Source organism: Carassius auratus, chromosome 40 (assembly GCF_003368295.1).
Source record: "Carassius auratus strain Wakin chromosome 40, ASM336829v1, whole genome shotgun sequence".
NCBI lineage: Eukaryota > Metazoa > Chordata > Actinopteri > Cypriniformes > Cyprinidae > Carassius > Carassius auratus.
Genome location: NC_039282.1, coordinates 19,143,092 through 19,169,459, shown reverse-complemented (window position 1 = coordinate 19,169,459; position 26,368 = coordinate 19,143,092). Strand labels below are relative to the sequence as shown.

General features: G+C 35.0%; 1 protein-coding gene across 1 annotated transcript in view; it reads right to left on the bottom strand.

Moving 5' to 3' along the window:
* Window positions 1-25,405, bottom strand: part of LOC113058789 (leucine-rich repeat and fibronectin type III domain-containing protein 1-like) — a 97,198-nt gene extending 71,793 nt beyond the window's left edge. Inside the window, exon 1 of the mRNA XM_026226994.1 lies at window positions 25,029-25,405. The gene's annotated coding sequence lies outside the window, so the exon portion shown is untranslated. The remainder of the gene's footprint in view (window positions 1-25,028) is intronic.
* Between the last annotated feature and the right edge of the window lie 963 nt (window positions 25,406-26,368).

Below are 26,368 nucleotides of genomic sequence, written 5' to 3'. Positions count from 1 at the left end.
TAATCAGATAGAATGTTTAAAGCAATAAATGTATACAAAAAGTATTATAATGATTGCTTTTCTATTAGGCTATTAGTAATAAAAAGACAAACATTATAATACTTTCTGGTTTGCCGTCAACATTAAGCAAATATGCATTTCTATAATTAAAACATATCTTTGAATGACTAATGAACATTTAATATCACAAACCTTGCAAACTTAGTTGAATCCAGCTGTGAGATCTTGTGAAGTGTGTATCCAGCATGATCACGTGTTCTCAGTGTGATGGTTTGTCTGCGTTAATTGAATGCTTTTAATAACTATTAACATGATTTAAAATTAAACTGAGCTTTATGCATTTGTCCACTGTCATATTCATGACATTTTCACTGTGTTCTGGATGTAAAATGAGGGTTATCACTGCTTTATTTGGAAAATATGATTCCCAGTGCACACAAACTTCCCAGAATACTGAGTGAACTGTTGGTTACAGTCTTTACTTTATTTTTTATTATGTTTTTATAATAAATTTTATTTGTGAAAAATACTGTAATCTAAAGTATAAGCATGTTTCTTTTACACATTTATTTTTTAATCCATTGTCAAATGATTAAATATCGGCTTTATATCGGCATCGGCTGTCAAAAAAACACATATCGGTCGACCACTAGATCAAATGCATCATTCACACTTGTGGCACATAAAAAACTGATGAAAAATCCATCAGACATTAAAGGAGAAACCCAAGTCTAGAGATCAGAACATCAAGAAACCTCCTAAAAACGGCCAAGTCCAGAGCAAAGATTCATCGGTCAATGGTTGCTCTTCTGAAACTCTTCATGCACTGTTTATTCTTTACTTCAGGTTCTATTATTAGTTGAGCCCTGACTGGAACGAACTCTCACCTTCTTCTGTTTATTCACATTCATTTCCCTCTGGACTGATGAAGTCCTGGCTCCGGACTCCAGGAACTGGCCAAACTTTCTAAGCTGTTCTGTATGTGTGTGTAAATGATTTCAAAGTAAAGTGTGATTATCCATCAACACCTATTTCCCCGTGAAACTCTGTGTGTGGCCTGTATTCTGAGGTGTTTTATAACTCATAAGTCCAGTCCAGTAAGCAGCAGAACCATCTGTTCGGTCCTCTCAGCTGGATGCATGATCGGTGTATGCTGAGGTTCGTTGGTAATTGAGCCATTTGAATGTGACAGGAAGTGACATCATCATCATCATCATCATCATCATCATCATAGAGCACAATGGTTTCACGGGTGTCTGTATGTAGGAGGCTATCAGTGAGCATCTCCTGAATATATAAGTTTATATTTGTAGATCTGTTCACATTGTGTTCATTTTTCATCACTTTTGTTCTCAGATGTAAATAGTAAAAAAAATGAAATTAACTAATATTAAGGTGAAGTTCATGTTTCACATTTTATTATTGTTTTTTTTTTGCCAAAGTTGATACTTCAAGGAAACATAAGAGAAAACAAGGGATATTACACTAAGACCATTATATATATATATATAATAATGAAATATTAAATAAAAAAATGCAGTAGACATTAAACATGTAAAAATAAAACTATAATAGCATCTTAATGATACTAAAATAACACTTTAAATAAAACACTTAAAAAATTGCAATAGGTATTTCAGTCTTTCTATTTCAAAGTTTCATGTTTAATTCAGTGCATTATTTTCCATTTCCTTGTAATTATTTTTTCTGAGTGAAAAAGTGAATCCAACATTTCAATCATTCAGTGTGTGTGTGTGTGTGTGTGAAACTGAACTGACTTTATATTTCACTTAGAAGCTCTGCAGCAATCTATTAAACAAGTAACTCATATTTAAGATTGATGTATGACTTTTCTCAGGGGTGTAAAATGAGATGATACGTGATTTATTTGATCTTTAACCTCTATCTGTTGTGTCAGACAGTGATCTGTAATGAAAACTGTACTCTTTTACTGTTATGCATGTGTTTTGGTTGGATCTCAAGAGCATGCACAGCATCTAAATCCGGGTTTTCTCTGTCTCTATCTCACACTGAACACTCAAAACGCTCCCGAAATCCGTCTGTAAGCCATTGTTTTCTGTGCATGTTTGCAGTTTCGGAGATAAAAGCTTCACCCCGTCTGCGGCGCAGGATGCCGGTCGTCAGAGTTCAGTGCGAGCGAAAGCTGAGGGGATTTGGCTTGATGCAGTGCCTGACGGGAGGGACTGCCCCACTTTCAGGGCAAAGCCTCATGGGAAACCATACGCTGTCAACGGTAACACAATCCAACCCGGCCACACTGTTGCCATGAGAACAAGCCCGGTTCTGCGGTTTCTCCTGCATGTGTTAGTATCAGAATATGGGCTCTTGACCCAGAAACAACAGAGAACCGATCAAACGACTAGAGAGAAGCACACACAAACAGACGTGAAGAAAGAACGCAGCGTAATCCATCAACAATTCAGATGATTATCATGTTAGCTGGCCTCACGCCGAGGCTTCATCTCTACAGTAATGCGTCAAGAAAATGCACCGCAGTGACTCAGTGCTCCCAAACCACTGCCATTTTCCCCAGCGCACACAAGACCACGCTAATTTAATCTAGCATAACCAACCAGAAAATTGAAATCTGCCATCTTTGGACACAGGCACTCAGATCTGCAGCCCGATTGGCTCTCGAATGCATATTATAACTATCCTGAGCTCCATCTAATGCTGTTAAAGGCCCTTCTAAAAACACAGACCTAAACATTTGGAGTAGGACATTTATTATTATGCACAAAACTAATAATGCATTCAAAAGTATATTATTGTGCACTTTTTCATTTGAAAAGTAGGTAACATTTGGTTTGCAAACACTTTTTACTTTTTACAGCAGTTTACATTGTAGCAGTTAAAAATCTCAATTTATAACATTAATGTAATTAAATCAAATATAAAACAAGCTATATTTCACTGCCAGGACATATAATATAATATAAGTACATCAAATTACTGTACAAAATTGAGTTTAATTAAAATTTATAATAAAATAAACAATATTTTAATTTTATTTTATAAAAAATATTTGTTTTATTTTTAGTTTTATTTAACCAAAACCTTAAAAAAAAAACCTGACTAAAACAGGAATATAAAAATAATAATAAAATAAAAATTAAACATTTTGCTTTGTCAACTGACTGAAAAAAAGAAAGTTTAATAGAAATATAAAAAATATGTATAAATGATAAAAGCAAACAAAATTACTGAAAATAAAATAAACTAACAGTATAAAAACAAAAATAATATCAGTATTTAAACAATATTAATACATAACTTAATATTGTAATTAAAATTTCACTTATTAATACATTTACATATGTTCTAACCTGAAATATATATAAACAACCAGCAAAATAATAATAATAATAATAATAATAATAATAATAAATAATAATAATAATAATAAATAAATTGGAGTCTTACCGAGGCTGAATTTATTTGATGCAATGTATCAAGGAAGCAATAACATTGTAAATATTTTTATAATGATTTATTTTTAAATAAAAAATAAATAAATAAATCTAATACTAATGCAAAACATTAATAAATACTATAATGTTATATAAATGTGTGTGTGTGTGTGTGTGAGTTTGTGTGCGTGTGTGTGTGTGTGACTTGCATTTATATGGTCGGTTGTCACAGCATCACTTCTGTATATACAGATATGTAGGTTAAACCTGTCAAAAACATGTCTAAATCATATTTCTACCTAAAATAATAATTGAAAAAAAGATAATGAATCCTAAATATGAGCCTGAGATATTGTGCATTGCATGACTATATTCAAGACAAATTTGCAATTTTAGCACCAGATTCCTATTAACTCTTTCCCCGCCGAACACTGAATTTTCCAGGTTTCCGCGTTCTCGCTGATATAGATTCGGGACACTATTACACATCTCCTGAAGGAGTCTAGAATGAGCCGAAGACAAGCAATTACTATGTATGCATATGAAAAACAGTGCAATAATCAACAATAAACAGCATATAAATGAAAAACTGCCTGATGTTAACGAGTGAAATGTTGATCCAGGAAGTGTGAAGCTTGCATCTCTGCTTTGATCATGCTACTGAATATAATCCAGATGTAGCCTTGATTAAAAGCCTGATTTTCTCTGCTTTTTGATCAAAATGTTGCTTTTTATTTTATTTTTTATAACACTTACCTACATTCACGTGGCGATTAAAAAAATGCTTTAGTTGGAATAAAACAGATTTTGTTTTTGTTTTGTTTAGAAGTAGAGGCTCTTTTCTTTATTCATTTATTTATATTTTTGCATGTTCAGATATTCATAAAAAAAGAAATTCTGGGGAACATATCATTTTAGTGAAAATCATCATAAATGCTGGCAGGGAAAAAGTTAATGTATTAATGTATTCACCTAGTAATAAATGTAGGTATCTTCTAATGTTGAAAAAATATGCACATTACTGGTCAAAAAATATATATATATATATTTTTTATTTTTGTATGCACTTCTGCTCCCCAAAGCTGCATTTATAAAAAAAAAAAACAAAAAAAAAAACAAACATTAAACCGTAAGGGTTTTTTATGAGATATTAATGTGTCACTGATTTAGCTTTAGTCAGTTAAATGAGATCTCAAAACTAAAATAAAAAGTGAGAGAATGAGTCAGTATTACACAATTAACCTGTGCTTTCTAAGCAATGAAGTGAATATTTATGAATCTATGAGTGTCTTACACACACACACAATATATGAAACACTTGAACATGGTGTCAAATCAATGGCTGTTTTGTGTTATTTTGATTCATTTCGAGAGCTATAAGCTTGACTTAAGCCAGTGTACAAGAAAATGAAATAAAAGTATATATAGAGCACCATAATTCAGCCTGACAAGCTTGACAAATGTTCTGTCATAATCTCATTATCAGATCCAAAATCAATCATTTTTCCTCAGGAACATGATCTCATGAGTATTTGTAGAAAAAGCATAATCCACATTTTTATACAGAGACACATATGACATCAAACGGTAATGCAGTGGTTCCCAACCTTTTTTGCTCTGTAACATATGCAGCAACAATATATAGCAGTTTATTTTTAAACCAATCAGCGAGCTCGAATAGTGGAAGCATAGTTACAGTTTAATATTTAAACATTGTAATTTTTTTTCTTATTTAATTATATATATGAAATGTTATTAAGTTATGTGTATCTTAATATTTAAGACTACAGTATAATGCACATATGCACATTGCCTCTTAAACATTTCTGTCTATCTTAATATTTAAAACTATTTCATGCACATTCCTACTATATTTAATTCTACAGTATGCATCTTTTTTATATTTTTATTCTCATATTTTTTTTTCATTCTTTCATAGCTATATTTATGTATATTTTCATCTGTGTTGTATTCTTTAATAATTGCAATAATTCTGGATTCTGATTGGTCGATCGCAGCATTCTGCATTATAATGAGCATAAACTGTAAAACTGAACGCTGTCAATCGATTTTCCTTCATGCTCTTCTAGTTTTCTCTGCGCACTCTCTTTCTTCTCACATAATACAATAATGTCAGCTCAAATTATTTAATTTGCACTCGTCACAATGCATTTTAAATATAATAAACTCTTATTCTTACTATTAAAAACTCATAGCAATCAATCACTAATTAGCATATTTAAATTATTAGGGCTCTTCAGACAAGAATACTAAGAATGTCCTGTGAGCAGAAAACATGTTATGTTTCAATGGCAATATCAGTGTTATTTAAGCTTTTTATTAGTTTTTGTTTCAATTTTGAATTTGATTAAATATATTTTTCTATTAATAATAAAAATATTTTCCTATTAATTTCAAATCTATTTATCAAATTAGTTTTGTTATTTAAAGGTATTTATAAGTGGTTTTAATGGCAATATTACAGTATTAATGCCATTTTAAAATCACTGATATAATATTATATTTTTTGTTAAAGTTTTGAATCAGATTTAATCGTTTTCATTTACATTTTAAAGTTATTTTTAAATGTGTAAATATTTGTAAAGTTATTTCATGCTATTATGAAGTAATTTCAGAGTTTTTTATATGCTTATATTTTTGATAAAGTTTTAATTTGAGTTATTTTAGCACTAAAGCTTTCATACTTTATTTTGGCATTAATGACTACAGTTTCATCACACACTATTTTTATTGAAAATATTCAAGTCAGTTAAAAATTTAGATTAGTATAAAATTCCCTTATAGAAAATATACAATTTTATAACCTCAACATTAATTTTTATGCTATTTTATTAGTGTTTATATATATATATATACATATATATATATATATATATATATATATATATATATATATATATATATATATATATATATATATACGCATATAACTTATTCATGCATTTTTAGTTTTAGTTGTATTTTAAGACCAGATCTTAATAACTTTTAAACTCCAAGAGCATGAATCTGAACTACTGCTCAAGAATGATGATTTCTGACATCCAGCAAAATATACTTGTTGTTTTCTAACATATGGCTTGCTAACAAGAAACTATAAGAAATCTTGTCTTTTTATGCCAAATTATAAAAAGCTTGTATCTTCTAATGTGAAAACATACCTCTGGCATCGCTGTAGATGAGTGGCATATGTTTTTCATGTGGCTTTTAGCTGCTGGAAATGAAATCTCATTAACAGAATCATTAACACTTTGACAGAGCCGTCATTTGTCTGTGTCTGCTAGAATAATAAAGAGTGTTTATTAATAAAACATAATGGTATATGACAGTACTGTTAGAGTACTATCACTGATGACAGTGCTAAGGACTACTGGATTCTGATTGGTCGATCGCAGCATTCTGCATTATAATGAGCACTAAACTGTAAACTGAACGCTGTCAATCGATTTTCCTACATGCTCTTCTAGTTTTCTCTGCGCACTCTCTTTCTTCTCACATAATACAATAATGTCAGCCCAAATCAATTATTTATTTATTTGGGAAGGAGCCGTGTGGTAAAAAAGAAAAAGGAAACTTACAGTCAACCAGTCATGATTTCAGCATTCATTTCCATCATGTAGTATTATTACATTAAACATTAAAGACAACCATCATATTACATTAGCTACAGATTTTTTTTATAGAAAATATAAAAATACATAACTTTTTAAAACTGCACATGTATTGCCTGCTCTGATTAAACAAATACAATTTTAATAAAATATGTTCAGTGCTGCAAATAAACAAAAAAAATGATTTAATTGTTGCATGCTCTATATTAAAAAACATAAGAAATTATATTGCATGCTCCGAATAACAAATATTAATCATTCAATGAATTGTATTGCATGCTCATATTAAACAAAACATATTCAATGAATTACGTCGCATGCACCTAGTTAAGAAAAAATATTTTATTTAATTTTTGCATGCTCCAAATATATTTTTTTATTAATTGTGTTGTATGCTTCTATAAAATAAAAATAATTTAATGAATTTTGTTGCATGCTCCAAATTAAAAATACTACTACTAAACAAAAAAATATTTAATTAACTGTTGCGTGCCCCAATTTACAAAAAAAATTAAATTATATTGCATGCTCTGAATAACAAATATTAATAATTCAATGAATTGTATTGCACGCTCATATTAAACAAAAAATATTTAATGAATTACGTCGCATGCACCTAATTAAGAAAAATACTTCATTTAATTTTTGCATGCTCCAAATATTTTTATTATTATTGTTTTGTTTGCTTTTATAACATAAAAATAATTTGTTGCATGCTCCAAATTAAAAATACTACTTCTACTAATAATAATAAATTGTGTTACATGCTCCAAATTAAAAATAATAATAATTATAATCAATTATGAATTTTGTTGCATGCTCCAAATAAAAAATACTACTTCTACTAATAATAATAAATTGTGTTGCATGCTCCAAATTAAAAATAATTATAATTATAATCAATTATGAATTTTGTTGCATGCTCCAAATTAAAAATAATAATTTAATGAATTTTGTTGCATGGTCCAAATTAAGAAAAATAATTTAATACATTTTGTTGCTAGTTCCAAATTAACAAAAATAGCTTAATGAATTATATAGCATCATAAATTGAATGCAAAACATTTAAAAACAATAAAAAATCATCAAATTTACAAACAAAAAACAATTAACAAAGTTAAGCTCTCCCAAACTCCTAATGTCCTTTAAATTCCTGCGATGCAGTCCGAGAGCACTGAAAAGCTTTTATGGACCGCTTTCTATTTCTGGGCATCAGCTAGGATTATTAGCTTAGAGCTATTGAACTGCACTGCACACTCATCAATGAGATTACTCTCGATTATATGTCAAGAGTACAGTGGACCAAAGTGCGATAAAAGTTCTCTGTGCACACTGTAGATGGAGAGAAGAAAACCTGACTAAACCAAAATAAAAGAGAACAGAATTGTAAAAACAGAGTGGAAAAACAAAAATCCACCTGAACTTGACTGACTGATCATGGTCAGCGCTGATAAAGTTACAATAAAACTGGGCCACCGTCTTCTGACAGTGTTAAACATGCCTTTAACCAGTTATATCACCTCTAGACATGTGTCCATCTCTCACGGGTAATGGTTCGGAAAACTAGATGTCTTTAAATGGGAACAGGGCCAAAGTTTGCAGGGGCTCGGGAATAAGTCTGTCCTCCTCTTTGTCTCTTGGACACACTCAGTAAAGGATATATCTCTCGTCCTTGGCCCATCTCAGCCTTGGATGCTGGTAGGCTCTCCATTTAAAAGCTCCCTTCTCTGACTCTTGGCAGTGTGTCAGGTATCGAAGCCTGAAGTTGACCCTAATTTGCTCACCTTGATTGCTAATCTGCAAAACGTAATTAGAATTTAATTAACATTCAGCTACCATCCAACCAGCCTCGAAATCCAGTGCTGGACCCATTGAGAAACTCTCTGTTTTTTGCATTATCTGGCTACTACTACAAGCTACAACTAAATATATTGTAGAAACTTAGATGTGTATGGTGAAAATCGCTGTACAAATAAGCTTGAACTGAATGGAATTGAACATTAAGGCTGCACGATTAATCAAATGCGATTGTCGTGCGAATCTTGCGTCAGTAAAGCCGGTTCTGTAATCAGTAGTAAATCTCCATCACATGCTTTTTTTAGATGGAGCAGCATTTACTACACTGACAAGCTACGCAAAATCACGTTCATAATCGCAGACGATATAATCACGTGATAACGAAATCGAAAAAAGCTGTTTGTGTAACTTCTCAGTAAACTACGGCTCTGTGTAGTAAATGCTCAATCATCTCCATCTGAAAGCATGTGAAAACACCACTTTTAATAACATGTTTTTACTCCAAACTCACTTTATGACGTCAGAAGAGTGTTTGAAATAAATCCCAATGTCAGACATGGCTCATTCCCAATAGCGCCCTCTAGGGGACGCAGCAGTTCAGATTCGAGAGGGTATTCTAAACTACCAATCAGATGACAGACGGCATGGAGCAGATTGTCTGTGATAGTTTTTTTAGGCAAAACTGTGATCATGTTGATCATTTAGAGGCCTTTGAAATCAGCATATCAAACGATTTATAAAGTTTTTTGCATGTCAGGAACAAAAGTAAATATCTTCAGATATGTTTCCCAGAGATAAAGTCATTCAAGTGAGTAAACGGTGATAAAATGTAGATTTTTGGCTGGATTTTCTCTTAAAAACCTGATCTGACACAGGTTCATCTGGGGCCGCAGTGACTGCTTTTAGAACAACACTTAAATGTCACGGTGGCAAGCCGCTATCATCCGCTATCAGCTCTGTTGAGCTCAGAGCAAGACTTTCTCCCCTGGTTGACTTTACAGCAAGTCTGAAGTGGCCCGGCCTCACAAGGTGAAAACAGGTTTTCAGCAGCTCACTGAAGCGGTTTTCTCCCGCCAGGGGTTCTCGCAAGAGAATTTAAATGTCAGGAGCTTATTATGTCAACAAAATTTAGCGTCAGTTGGGTCCACTTTAACGCATCCCTGAGTCTGTCGCTATAAGCTGGTAATTGTGATGCATTATTGATTAAGGTGCGTGACAGAAAGGCAGCTAGAGGAAGTGCATGAAACATTTCCACCGTCGGATGACCTGCAGTCGGAAGGAGAAGGTGTGAGGTGTGTATCTCTCTCCTTAGACGATGGAGAACCAGCTTCGGTTTACAGCTACATGCTCAGATCATGTGTTGTTGAGTGCTATTAGTTTAATAAGTGATCAGACACAGTTTACACCTGCTGGACCAGAAAACAGAGGAGAAAAACAAACAGAAACACACTGGAGGAGTCATATTTACTTTTATTTACTATTGACTCTTTCATAAGAGATAGAAACCACCTTGCAAACATCTAGGAACACCTACTGACCAACCAAACAAACTGCATTCTGTTTTGATCATCAAAGCATTTAAATATCATCTTACTAAGACATATTGAAGACAAGTGATATTTATATCATTTTATATAAGTATGGTTATTAAGATACCTTTGATTTACATCACAAGCGTCAGAATGTCATACTTTTTCTTCATATAAATATCAAAATTAATATTTTTTTAATCTATGTTCTCAATATATCAGCCTATTTGAGCCATAAAAGCCATTTAATACTAGTATTTCACTGAATTGAATGTTTTCTCTGTGTTTCACATTTTACGCCTTTATTGTGACATTTTAGAGTCAAACATATTTAATGAATAAAACAATGTAGGATGGGAGTTGATTTTAACTATTTTGAATCAACCAGACGATGTTGCATAGCAGAACAAAGCATTATTTTTTCATTTGGAATAACATGCACTGATGAATCATTCACAATAAGATCAGGAAGATGAATTAAAAACCATCGCTACACACATTATCATGCGGGAGCCATAATGAGATTTATCTGCAATACTTTCAGAGCTCAGGTTTCCAGTTGGTGCCACGTTTCCCTTGAATCCGTCCACAGTAAAGGCAACATTCCTCGGCATCCTGAGCATCCGATCAATAAAAGAGGCAGAAGAAATGCTGATGAGAGCGTTTGTGTTTAAGCAGCTGAGAACTGCAGATCTATAGTGATGTGAAACTGGATCCCAGTTTGAGACGTAAATAGAACGGTTTATGAGTTCCTTCAAAGACATCAACTGCAAACACAAGCTCTGCACTTTTCATTGTTTTAGAATGAAATGCACCAGCTGTTAAGAGGTATTTTACCACTATTAGACATGACAACAAAACAATCCCAATCAAAACTAGATGAGTCAATTTGTGAAACCTAGCCTCAAAGTTTGAAGCAGTTGTACAAGCTTGAAGTCTGCAGATAAATTGTTGATAACATGTTGCTAACAAGATTTAATAGGTTAGCATCTTGCTAGCATGATTATGTTGTTAGCATGTTTACTTCATGGTTAGCATGTTGCTAATCATGTTTTTAGGAAGGTTAGCATGTTTCTAACATGTTATTTACGAGATTAACATGTTAGCATGTTGTTAGCATTTTTAGCATGATTCACATGTTGCTAGCATGTTTCTAGCATGATAACATATTGGTAACATGTGTTGACCATGATTGACCATGTTTTTAGCATTTCTCAGCATGTTTGCTAGAATGTTTCCAACATGATTAGCATGTTGCTAGCATGATTAGCATGTTATTAACATGTTTCTAAAATGATTAGCATGTCGTTAGCATTACTGGCATGTTTCTAATATGATAAACATGTTGATCATGATATTGTAAAATGCTCTGTAAAAAAAAAAATCCGTAAAATTGGCAGCCGTGATTGCCAGAATTATACCGTAAAAGATATGGTAACACTGTTTTAGGTTTAATGGTTTTACCTTAAATTTACAGTTTGATACCGTAATTTAACTGATATAATGTTAATATACTAACTTATTGTGTTACTGAAATCTGTTTTGTACCTTTTAAATTATAAGATATGCAATGCAGAGAATTCTGGGAACGTCCGTTTACGGTTTTCCCTGTAAATATTACAGGAAATTACCGTTAACCATTTAACAGCATTTTCACCGTTTTTTACGATTAAAATCATAGTCATTTTTTACAGTGTGTTGTGTTTTACCATATTATTTTAATGTATAATCTTAATCATGAATTCACTGGTATGTAGTGCAAACCATTTTACCGTTTACCGCACACTCGCTATTTCCCTACAGCGTCTAATGAACCGTAAGTTTCGCAAATTCACAGGAAACAGCTTGAAGGATAAGTCTTACTGTACAGTACAAATGTTTTCACCCCCTCAATGAAAGTCTATGGGAGTTTTTGTAGTTTTGATCACCCGTTTAATAAAAGTCATTTAGAAAAGATACAGCACCACGAGTCAGACCTGGTTGCAGCTTGAAAGCTCTAGGAAAAGATAGATTTAAATATTTAGTCTCATAAAAAGAAGAAGCAGCATTTTAGACATAATTTAGGCAACAGCCCACAGTTATGCTCATTTTCAGCTTGACACGGACAGACAGACGTGCTTTATTGATTCTCAAGGGCACATTCAGGAATTTTCCAATTGTGTTCCAAACTCTAAGATAATAAATCTAATTCTTTAGGTGATAAAAAAAAGCCTTGGAGAAGCTAAAATGAACACGGAGCGTAAACAGCGAGAGTGGCAGAGGTCCAACACAGACCACTGATTTAGCCCCCATGCTAATGGCAGCGAACACATATCCTCATCAATCACGCTGTCTGCCGCGGAGGCGGACCAACAAATAGCTCTTTGGAGCTCTCCATCATCGCGGACATGCTGTCTGCTGTCAGATCCTCCACTCAGCGTCGGATCTCAGGCTGCGAACAACAGCTTGCGGCTACTGAAATGCACATCTCCTTCCCCACGCTGATAGCTAATCTCCATCCCGTGGGACTGTGTGCACATTTGATGTTGTCTTATTGTTTTGTGTCTTGCTTCCGTCCTTTCTCTTTCACTGCCATTTGCACTATAAATGGATTTCTGCCTTTTAAGTCGAGCTGCTCTATGCTAATGCGCTCCGAAACCTTTCAAGCAGTGCTTTTCAAAAAGCAGCGCTTAAGCTGTTTGTGCCGTACATTAGGAGATTTTTTAAATGCGTATGTCAGATTAGATTGGCATAGAAGCTTTGGCACATCTAAGTCTTTGGTGATCTCCAAACATCATGCAAGTTGTGAGTGGAAACTAAACACAGAATCTCAAAATGGCTTTCTATATGAAACCACCAGAACTATATGGACAGACATTATTGCTCAGAATGAAAGCTGTTTACTATTAATATTGTGAACTATTCATCTATTCAAGAAGAAAAGGCTTACCTCTATAATCTTTCATCATAACATTATAACTTGCTCCACCCCTGAAATTACTTTTCTTTTCATTTGATGCCATCGAGTCTTCATATTTTTTTAATCGACTGTCAAACACACACACACACACACACAATCCAATCAAAATCTATAGATTAAAACCAAGCCCCAAAACTCATTTCTTATTGAATAACCAACCGGCTTCATGTCGTATTATAGAAGTCAGTGCAGTTTCAAGTTGACTTCAAAGTCCCCAGTTGTTACATTTATGTGTCAAATGTATCTCCTAAGATTCCAAAAGTGAAACAAAAAGACAAATAATAATAATAAACTATTAGAATCATTTCTGTTAGCCGAAATGAAGATAAAATAGAACAATATTGAATAAAAAAGTTAAATAAAACGTAAACTAAAATACAAAATAGAATTATAAAAAAATACAATATTATATAAAATACTCAAAATGAGAAATGTTGCCGACATGAAACTGAACATGAAAAAAATTACTAAAACTGAAATAAATCTAATTTCTATATCATTGTATTAATCTTTAAAAATAGCTAATAAACTCTAGAGGAGGAAGATGTGAGATAACTGTAGTTTTTCTCTGGAGGAAATCTGAGTTTCAGGAGATGTCTGAAGTAAATCTATTTCTAATCCCTTTACCGTCTTGAAGTCCTTGTCGTTTGTCAGCTTTTCAAAGAAAAATCCTCTTAACTTTCTTTAGATGCTTACTGGGAAAAAAGTGTGGCAGGTAAATAAAACTAACGCTTTCAAGATGTTTCAGAGAATGACGTGGTTTATGCTCATTAGGGTTTACGGTCAGTTTTCTGTGTTGGAATCTGACTGTAATCCATCACGACGATGACCTCAAATCAAATCTACAGCACAACACAAACCCATCATCGCTCATAACACCATCACAATCCAGCAACATGACGTCCTCAACACAGCATAATATCATAACACCTCCTGTATCACCACAACATCCCTGCCTCCGTACCATCCAGACATCGAGGAACATTCTGGGTCGTTTTGGCAATTACAGCCTCCTGGTCCAGCTACTGATTACTGCAGGAATAGTTGAGCCAAGAATTTTAATAAACTGAAAATTACTCTCCCCTCAGGCCATTCAAGATGTTAAGGAGCCTATTTCTTCACTAGTTTTCGAGAAATGTAACATTGCATCAGTGTCTCATCAATGGATGCTCTGCAGTGAATGGGTGCCGTCAGAATGAGAGTCTGATAAAAACATCACAATAATCCACAGCACTCCAGTCCATCAGTGAACATCTGGAGAAGACTAAAGATTAAACAAATCCAGCATTAAGATGATTTTAACTCAAACACATAGAGTCTATAATCCAGAATAACACTTCCTCCAGTGAAAAAGACCCTCTGCTGTTGTTGTTTAGAGCTGTTTATACGCTGCTTGATCTGTGCAGATTTCTCTCCTGATTCAGACCAGAACACTTTTTCACTGGAGGAAGTGTTATTATGGATTATTTGAGTTAAAATCATCTTAATGCTGGATGTGTTTCAGGTTTTGTCTTCTCCAGATGTTCACTGATGGACTGGAGTGCTGTGGATTATTGTGATGTTTTTATCAGACTCTCATTCTGACGGCACCCATTCACTGCAGAGCATCCATTGATGAGACACTGATGCAATGCTACATTTCTACAAACCTGATGAAGAAACAAACTCATGGCCTGATAATGGGGACATTTTCAGTAATTTTTCATTGCTGGGTGAACTGTGACTTTAAATTCAAAATTTAAACTCATGAATAAAAAAGGAGAATTCAAACTCAGATTTTTTTCCCTGAAACAAGTCCACAGTGTGACATTTTACAAATGTGGACTCAGCTAGAGCCCTGATATTGAATTTTCTGACAGGAGCTCTCAGGTCTAGAACTAGCATCGATTAGAGTCCAGACGTGTTTAGTGAGGAGTGAGAGGGCTGGTGCTTCTGTACTTCAGGCCACATCTAAACGGCTCAGCACTAGTGAACATTAAAATGTTATTAATCAAACAGAAGCACCTTGGATTTTGTCGCAGGCTGATAAATTGTCTACTTCGCCTGGAAGATAGTGGGCAAACATAATCACCTCAACGATTAGTTTAGCCTTACAAGATCTACAATGTGTTTAAAAAGCTGTTAGGAAACAATAAAAACAAAAGGTTACATCTTTCGTGCACCAGCACCAGTCCTAATGAATAAGAATCCTGGGAAATGCTCCGTAATTGCACAATTAATGGAATATTTGTTTGAATCAAAGATGCTGTTGTTGTAGAATCAATGCATTTGGTTTTCTTTCAGATTAAATTAAATGCTTCTACTTCTTCATATTGAACAAGTAATGCTAGCATGCAAGGTCACAAAAAGTGATTAAGAGATTATTGTGATTTCATTTGAGTTCATTAGATCCAAACCCCATTATTAGAGCTTGAAAGACGGATTAAAGTGGAATTAGCTTTTCCAGGATTGGTCAATTTTATATAGAGGTTCGTTCAGACATTAATTTTAATCCAGGATTTTTCAATTTGACATGCAGGTTCTGCCAGGACTGTTTTTTTTTTTTTTTTTTTTTGTGATGTAAACGTTAAGCCAGGATTGCTGAATTTGATTTAAGAGGTTCTGCAAGGATTGGTCTGTTTTATATGAATGCTAAACCATCACGGGTCAATTTAATTCAGAGCTTCTGCTGATACAAGGCTCATTTGGTTTTACCACCAACCCTTAATACATTCACAACAGCACTCGCTAAAGGCTATTACTGGGGAGACAAAAATGAAGAAATGATTTATACAACAACAGACACATTTGATGTCACCAATCAAAGTTCATTTGAGCAATTTAGACCAGATTGTGACCAATTCCAAGGCATTTGGATTTGGCAAGTTTCCAGTAAAACAGAAATGTTGTGAAATATCTGTGGGTCATTCTATGTCAAGTTTGATTCTATTAGTTTTTTTCTGAAGAAATACAAGCATAAACAGTGATGAAACCAATTTATTAAATGTCATGCATTAATATTTACTGACTAAAACATTCTTTTTGTAGAGGGGCCCAAAATTATAATTTTCACTTGTGATTTAGACTCAAATTAGAGGGGATAAAATGATATTAGAAAGATGGCAGCATCATAACTTTATGTTTACACAGGGATTGGTAAGTCTATAAGTAAAATCTGTTGACTTTAGCAATCTTTTTTGCATTATATGCCAATGGTGACCATTCAGAAATGGTGGAAAAAACAAGAAGTATGAGACTCATGAAGATAAAATATATCTTAACATCCTTTTATATTTTGATTCTTAACAGACTTTTCTTTTAGCAGGGCCCTTTAATGTCCATTTCCAGAGATACTGGTGTTTCAATGTGGCTCCATGCAAAAATTGTTAAATTGTTAAAACTTTCAGTGGTCAAAAACTAAATGTAGGTCACTTTGCATTGACTTGTCATTTTTTTCCCTATTAAAATGTGATGTCTGAATAACAAATAATGTTGAAACTGAAAATTTATATTTTTTTCCCTGTACCAAAACATTTGCATAGAACACGCCTATCAAAAATATGATATTCCCAAAGTTTGCGCTCATGCAACTCAAGAAGTATTAAAGATAGCTTATTGTCCTTTTAGACTGTAATTATTATTTTTAAGGCTCAGCATGGTTCACTCCAAAAGTTATGGAATCTAAATGCGGCATTTTCGTGCAAATTATTGAAATGTCTTTCTGCTCAGTTTTGATCATTTTAATGCATACGCACTTAATGGAAGTATTAATTTCTTTAACAAAATCTTGTGGACTGTAGTGTCTCTCACTGCAGACTGTCATTTGAAGCAGGTGTGTGTGCGGTTCACAGGTCCGAAACCGCTCTGACAGCAGCTCTAGTGTGAAAGCGTCCTCAGTCGCTCTGGTTGTAAAGTTCTGCCAGTATGAGCCGAATTAATTCTGGTGGAGCCCGTGAGGTGTCAGGGACAGATGGAGGTTGAGCCGGACTTTCACAGCCAGCGACACTCGCCAAACACGGACCCGTGAGAGAACCGTCAGCATGTAGGCCACATTTTATATGCATATCATCTGCCACTGATACGACCGTCGTTTTTATCTCTAAATGACTTAAATTTAGAGATGTTACTGAGTTCAGAAACTTCTGATGCAAATTAGGAATGTAATTAATATTTCTTAAAACAAGAGCTCTTGAGCAATGATTTGGGTTTCATGGAAATTAAATCAAAGATCTGCTGCTAATTTGCTTCTCGTGTGCTTAGAAAGTGAGATGATGAAAGGCTGAAGGAATGAATGAAAGATTGAGGAATGAAATGAGTGTTTTCTGCCTGAAGAGGTGGAGGTCTCTCCAAACCAGCGTGTTGAAAACAATAACAGTGAAAATGACTAAACTCCAGGCCTGGAGAAGTCTCATTTTCTATTATTACTTCTGTCGGTCTTAATGTTTTCCAGGTTCAGCTCTCGGTTTCAGTGCATATGTATGAGTTTATGATGTTATTCGGTCCATGTGAGATGTTAATGATCCTGGTTCATTACTTCATTAGGGGTTTGTCCTCTGTCATCTAATGGCGTTACACAGCCTTTCACACTCTTTTCTCCGTTCCTGTTGATCTTTCTCTCTCTTTTACCCCATTTCCACCAAAACAGAGCTCGAGTGGCAAACATCTCTCCAAATCAGTTTGTTTCTTCGCTGACTTGACTGTCAACCAATACAAATATTCCCTTTGTTTTGTATTCATCACATTAATGCATTTAGCTCCTTTTAAAGGTGCACTATGGAATGAATTGATTCAATTCAATCAGCTCCAAATGTTCTAATCAGAATTTTGAATTTTCATCAGTTACAATGTCATTAAATTTGATTAAATGTGTTGAAGGTGTTAAAAAGTCATCTGACCCAACAGACACCAAAAAAACACTAACCAATGTCAACTAACTCCAACCAACTCCAATCTTCTAATGTTGGCAGTTGGAACCAAGCTCTTGTGTCAAACAACAAACAGTGCCAACCAATGGCAGCCACCACCAACCAACTCTAGTTTTCTAATGTTGGCCCTTTGAAACAACCTCTGGCATCCAATGTCAACCAATGGCAGCCAACACCAGCTGACACCAACCAACACCAATTCAACCATCTAATGTCGGCTACTGGAACAAAGCTCCGCCAACCAACTGAAACCAATGCCAACCAACAGCGACAAACACCAATCAACCCCAACCAACCCACACTTCTAATGCTGGCAATGCAACCAACCAATGCCAACCAACAGTGACAAATATCAACAAACTTCAATCAACTCTGACCAAACCAGCCTTCTAATGCTGGCCAGTGCAACCAATCTCTGACATCCAAAGCCAACCAACTCCAACCTTCTATTGTTGGCCATTAAATTCAGTATGTGTTTACTGGAGTCCAATGTGGCAGTGTTAACATATTTAATTAAAGCTTTCACTTGAACAGACCTAGTTACTAAATAACCTGCTTGCAAATCTAGCATTCAGACTCATTAAAGTCAGTATTTTAATAGCTCTGGCATCCTGTTGGTGGTCATAGGTTATCACTCTCTCTTTGTTGCCCCTCGGGCTTCAAGTTTTGCTTTAGGAAATAGATATGTGTCAAGCTGAAGCTGTTTTTCATCCCTTCACGCTTATTTCCACATGAATGGCATCTTTGACAAGCATGACACACCCTGCGGATTGGTGAGGCTCATGGACAGATTGGCTCTCTCTGTAAACCTCCTGCCCTGACAGTTCAACAGCTCCACACATACTTGATCACATTTACTCAGTATCTCAATTTCCCCTTATTGGCCTCCTGTAGCTCCCTACCATTTCCCTCCCTCGCTCCTTTCTTTAGAGTTGTGCTGGGTGACATGACAGATTATATGCTGTTCAACAATATATATGTCAACCAACAGAAATTTTGTGAATATATGTTCATAAGAGTGAACAGCAAATATAAAAATGAAAAATGAATTCAAAATAAAAACTAGGCTTATAACAGAACATCAATGATACTTAAACGAGAATGGATGCAACAAGTTGTAATATTGCTTACACATAAAGTCTATTTGTTGATAATTAACTGAATTAAATACTTAAAGGTGATTCACGTCATTTGAGTATTTTCTCTTTTTATTTGAAACTTACTTTATAAAAGCTTTTGTTTTGTGTGCATTAAGTTCCAAATAAAAAGAAAATAAACAAATGAGATGAAGTACTCAATTCAATTAATTATCCAAAAAAAAAAAAAAAAAAAAGAACTGAGCTGGATGATGACATCACTGCACACAATATGTATTGTATAAAGTGCTATATAAACAAAGGCTTGACTTGATACTAAAATAACAGTGAATGCAACTGCAGTATAACTTGTATTTAAAAAATTTTAAAATCATAATATTAAATAATTATCCATACCAGTTCATTATTAAAATCAACAGCAAATACATGTAGTATATATTATATGCAATTAGTCTGACGTGAGACACGCCCACCACAACCTCTGAGCCAATCACAGGACATCTGTCAGACTTAGGGACTCAAATGAGTGACGCATGACCGATCTATCACATTCTCTGAAATCAGAGGTGAAGCTGGTGCCCCGTGTCAGAAGGCCTTTTCAAAAGTGTTCATTTGCAAACAGCTCGTCAATTGGTGTCTCTTTCTCCATCTTAATTAGATGTCTGCCCTGCCTTCACCACAGGACAAATTCAGACGTGTCCCACAGAACTTTCAAATTATTCCAGAAGAGAAGAAGCTCTGAAGCAGAACGTGTAGCTCCTCTCGGCGTCAGCGACAGCGACTGACAGCACACGAGTTATCAAGCCATTGCAGGCTTCAGTTGCACCCATGGGGGAATTTTAAAAGCATGCGCTGTGAATATCTAAAAGGCCTCGACTATATGTCTCTGCGTGCATCTGAAACAACAGTTAACCCTCTGCGATTAAGAAGGAACTGCAGTAAACGGCTGGTGACCATCTGATCCCTCTCTGTCCAACAGCACTCCATATGCTATTACACGGCTAATGCTGCATGCTAACGCAGGCCGCAGGATTTAACTGATATTATCTCCCTCTTATCCGCGGCTAAAAGTGATTTTCGCTCTTGCACAAAGAAGCTTAGAGCTTTCTCTGATATCTCATCAGCCAATAACCAACAAAAATAAACGCCTTCTCTTCAGACAGCAGCAGGAATCTGCTAAAAGTGACGACAAGACAAACTCTGATAGCAGAATTATGACCTCTACTTCTTATCACTGAAGGTTTGCAATATCATTGAAGGAGCAACTCAAACCAAATCTACAAAGGCCAGAATATCACAGATTCTTTATTAACTATTCATAACATTATCGCAAGCTAGAAACACTCTAAGATTAAAAATAAAAAAAATATTCTTAAATAAGATGAGCCCACCTTCCACAATCAAAACTCACTAGATTAAACTGCTTTTTATTATTTCCCACTAAATATCTAGTTTTACACAGAAATGCATCCCATTAGAGAAGTCAGATACATAGAATCTTACAAAAACTGTCAAGAAATGTCATATTTCATCCCAAAAATTAAAAGAAAAGGATATATATTTTACCAATGTTTTGTTGTTGCATTAATATTTCCACTTCATGGAGCAAGTGTGAAATTGGAAGGTAAATACAAATTTTAATCTCACAATTAGGACTTGTTTCCTTGCAATTCTAAATTTCTATATAACAATTTTGTTTTCTTTTTCTATTTTTCTTCCATGGAATAAAATAAAAAATGGTAAACTGTGACTTTTTATCTCACAATTCTGACTTTATACCTAGAAGTTCTTAGTATATAATTCAGAATGGCGGGAAAAGGGTCTGAATTGAAATTTAAAAGTCACAATTAAAGCTTCCATAGAAATGATCTTAAATTAGATCACATTAAAGTCACAAAAAGAATTAACCGGCTTTATTATTATTATTTTTTCTATAAAATGTATTTTTCACTTTTCACTGCGAGATAAAAAGCCTCAAAGTAACTTGAGTTCTGTTCAATTCAGGTTTCTCAGTTCACTGCAAATGAGACGTGAGAGAAAGGTTTCTATATTTAAATGAATTTACACTTCAAATCATCAGTACACGGGACTGTAATGACGCAGGTGCTCATTAAGACGTGATCTACCAAGCGTCTGACACGAAAGCAGGAATGGCTTAATTAGGCCCAAACCTGACGAAAAAACCAACTAGCGACTCCATTAGCGCCGTCGACACTCTCTATGATACGTTAACGCTCGGTTAAACTCCACACACACACACTTAGACGAGCGGTAGACCAGGAGACATGGCAAAAACATGCCGTGTCTGAATTAAACATGATGAGAACACAATCGGCGTTATTAAGCCTAGGGTCTGTTTGCGTAATGCAAGCGGAGTAGAATTATCCTTCCTCGAAACCAGCCCATAGCATGTTCTACTTATTAAAACCAAATCTAATATGTACGCCTGTGCATGGGATAATCCATGTCATCAGCATTAACCATTTACTGCCTGCAGAGCGTCATCCGTCCCGTGAGGATCCAGCAACAGGACAGGAAGCCAAAGCATGGGTTAGACTCGTCAATTAAACCAATCACAATCAGGTTCTACGTCACATGATCTTTGCTCAGTGCAATTCGGCTGCGGCTGAACAAATGGCACATTTCATAAGGCTTCTGTTTACACTGTAATTATAGTATTACAATAACAGAGCCCTCGTTGCGGTACAGGAAAGAGTCATCAGAAAGCGGACATGTGCTGCTGCTGCCGGGTGAGTAATACTGAGTCAGCCGGGTTATTTGTAAAGACAAACTGGAAACCGGTGGATAGAAACACTGACTGCAGCCCAAAGACCAAATACACATTCACAATCTTAATGCACACATCCTATATACTTACATTAATTTCATTTAAAGCTAGTTACAGCACAATAATCTTTAACCCTAACAGATGTACATATGTACTTATTTATAAAGTATTTAATGAATGCATAGATATAAAAAATATTATTATCGTTGTTGTTGTTTTTTCAGTTTAAGCTATTTAGTTGTGGACAAACTCATTTATTTGGAGGATAGAATATTTTAATTGGTTTATCGATAAGCCATGACTTTTTTTTCAGTTGCATTGTTTACTAAAGTGTTCTTCACATTCGTTATCTCCACAGGGATTAAAAGAAAATCTTAAATAACGAGATCCTAGCCTTGAACTAACGGACTGTGAGCTGAATTTGAAGTTAAATAGTATGAAAATTGGAGATAAAACCTAGACTGTGTACTTTTATGATTTAATGAGCCGGTTTCCCATGATGCATTGTGAAGCATGTAATCAATTGAAAATGACAGTAAAATTTAAAACTGCTGATATATCTTACATATAAAAACATTCCTTAAGTTGGTAAATTTACAATAAGGTTGCATTTGGAAAATATTAGTTAACATAAACTAACAATGAAAAATTAAGTCTTTAGTTTGAGTTAATTTAGAAATACATTAATAAATTGTATACGTCTATATTATTTAATGGACCTGGGCTAACATGAACTAACAATGAACAGTTGTATTTTTTTTATTAAATAGTGTAAACAATGATTAATAAATTCTGTAGCAAATAAACTGCTTATTGTTAATGCTTATGTCCTTATTGTAAAGTGTTACACTTACTGTGTTTACTACTCCTAAATATTCTAAATCAAATGTAAATGGAAACTGACTCACATGGTGACAGCATTTGGTCTGATTGGTCGATCTCTCTTCAAGATTACTTGTAGTGTTGTTATTCATCTAGAGTTTGGCTTTTAAACAGGTTGAGTTGAAATCACTTTGGCTTCTACAGAAGCATACATCTTCACAACCTCGGAGCTCATGGTTGGTTCAAAAATCAATTTACAGTATCTGTGGAGAAAATAAATTGAGTTTTTACTTGCTGTACCTGTTGGTCTATATATGAATTCTGATTTGAAGACCAAACTACTGAAGTTAACAGTCACTCTATTTTAACAGTTCACAGACATCGACTTGAGGGAAAAAATAAACACACATCTTAACAATACAACACAACTGAGATGCTGAAGCAAGATTCATTTCAGCTCAATATGGACTTAATATGGAATAATATGATGGCTTACACATGGTACGCTTTATTTCTATTTCCATTTACTTGATTTTCCACCCCATGGAGAATTTCCATTGCACAAAAGGCTTATTATAATGGACAAGGATTTTTTATTATTATTATTATTAAAAATGGTTCTTTTAAGAAGTGTTAACTGAAAGATTCTTAAGGGAACCCAAAACGAGTCTTCATCACTCTCAAAAATAAAGCTTCTTTACTGGAATTGATGGTTCCATGAAAACATTCATGGAGCATTGGCATTTCATTAAAACTTCTTTATAAAGGTTGTTTTAAGAACTGCTCACTCAAAGGTTCTGTGGGGAACCAAAAATGGTTCAGTTTCACTTTATATTAAGTGCTCTTAACTACTATGTACTTTCATAAAAATAAAAAAAAATCTAAAATAAATAAAGATACAGTGTACTTATTGTGTTCATGTATCATATTGTGCACCTAGGGACAGGTTTGGTGGTAGGGGCAGGTTAAGGTGTAAGGGATGGGTCAACAGTGTGATTATAAACGTAAATACAGAAATTAATTACAGATGTCATTACATACAAATATATATTGTTAAATAAGTACAATGTAAAAACATGTATGTACACAATAAGTGCATTGTACCATATTATTTATTTAAATGTAAGTACATATTTGATATAAAGTTGGACCAATGGCTCTTCTATTGAATCGCTATAAAACCCCCATTTGGAACTTTTATGCTTGATGGTGTAAACTTATGGAAGCAGTAGTTAATGACTTGGTTTGCCTTTTTTTATCTAATACACATTTCAAGCATACAGATACTTTATTAGAATACTAATTATATGCATTTGTTAGGTGTAGTTTGTGTGTGTGTGTGTGTGTGTGTGTGTGAGAGAGAGAGAGTTATGTGCCAGTGGCCCCCAGCGGCCGCTGCTCCACTCGCGCGCCCAGCCGCAGACACACCCCAACAACGGCACCGCGAGCCCCGGGACTCAATTTGGACTGCGGTACCGGACCCGCTGTGTTTGTCTCATCTCTCAAATTACTGAGATTTCACTGAAGTCTCCGCGTTACCGATAAACCCAACAATTCCCATCTGTCCTACTGAGGAAACCGTTCAAATGCGCAACTTGGGCTCTCGAGCAAACCTTTGCTTAACCAACGGCGTCCCATTTCCAAACACTGACATTTAAATGTTAAAGAAACGGAATGACTGTCTGCCTTCGAGAAGGTCCTTCAAGATGAACGTTTTCTGACTGGCAACACCAGTAGCTAATGCCAAATCCAATAAGTTTTTTTCATCAAAATGTCGCTCTTCTGTGGTCTCAGATGTGACCCAAGTCCTGCAATGCGCCCTGACTAACCAAATCAAATACAATAAAACAAGAATATGTCTTCCAGATTGCATAATAACGTCAAGGTATCGCATCACAATCAAACAATAGCTCATTATTTGACCTCTAACGTTTGATTAATTAAATATCAAACTGGCTTTCGAGTGTAAGCTAAGCACAGTCTCCAAACTGAATGCAAATAACCGAAGTATTGGATCACAAAGTGTTTTGTTGGCGTTTTAAATCCTTCCATTTGAAGTAATAATGCTTTACCTCCGTCCTGGAGCATCCAAACGCCTCAAGTTCAGAGCAGCACAGAAATGTACGCGATCTTCAGATGGAATATGTCTAAATCACCTCCTCTGGGTCCAGAGTCTCGAAACAATATGCTCACTTGGATAAATGAATATATGTAAAACGATATATTAATTAATATAGACCATGAAATCGCATTCAAATCAGCCGCAAAATCTTTGGCGCCGATTCTTAACGGTTCTTTATTCCAAACGGCTGACTCGATTCAAACGATCGTTTGAAATCCCAGAACAGACTTTCCGTTCAGCGTGTATTTAATCCAAAACGTGAATTTTAACCTTCCAAAACACAGTTAGAATAAAAAATGGTCGAAGAATCCAGAAGTGTTGATGGTTTGCTTCTTAAGGAGGTCCAGTCAGACTTTTCGCCTCAGGTCGGATCGCCTCAGAGGAAACATGGCACTATCAAGTGAAGTAAAAACAGTACGATATCGACGCATTTAGTAGGTAAACCAAAAAAATAAGACCTTTTGAGGAGAAACGCGGATACAATCCATTCAGAAGGCGAGAAAAATACGTAAAGGACAAAGTGTCTATTCAAACATCTCCCTCAGACAGAAATCTCCCATCCAGTTTGCTCAGCAGACAGATATATTTTCCATCGTTTCTACTAAATGCAGATCTGCATTTTAACGGCTGTTAGATCCAGTGGCCAACCCAGAAGGCATCCCACCCACGTTTATTTCATATGCGCATTTTTTACCAAACGGCATCCCGCGGGAAACAGACGCAGAAACCGAATTAGAAACATTTGGCAGCGCATTGGAGTCGCTGATATATTGCTTTGCTCCTCGTGAAGGAGCATCTCAGGACTGCGTGTCCCTCCCTCCCTCCTCCACGGTAACAGTCCGCTCACGGCGAGCTCGAGACAACACTGCTCTGTCTGTAGTGCGCGAGAGATGGATTTGCACACGTGCCAATAGCGGAATTTCACCACAAACAACCTACAACATCACCTGCCTAAAATAGTCACATTTTTGCTTTGAAACCGATTGGGTATGACCGATGCGACGTTATATGCACAAAACACCATTATAGCCTATCTTTTTATCCAATTATAGTGCATTCTCTCTCACTTCTTAAAAAAGAGTGCAGGGGCTAGTTGTCACACTTCTCTGGGTAGGATTGCGTTTTAAGCCAAGTCTTGTCAATGGAAAACGCTACTGAACATTTCTACCTTATCTCTATTGGCCACACGTGCGACAACATGCCGCATAGACTTTAACAGCTCTCCCTGCCATTGGGGCAAGTTGTCACAATGGGAGTCTGCCATCAAATAGCTTTCTGTAATTGCGTTTT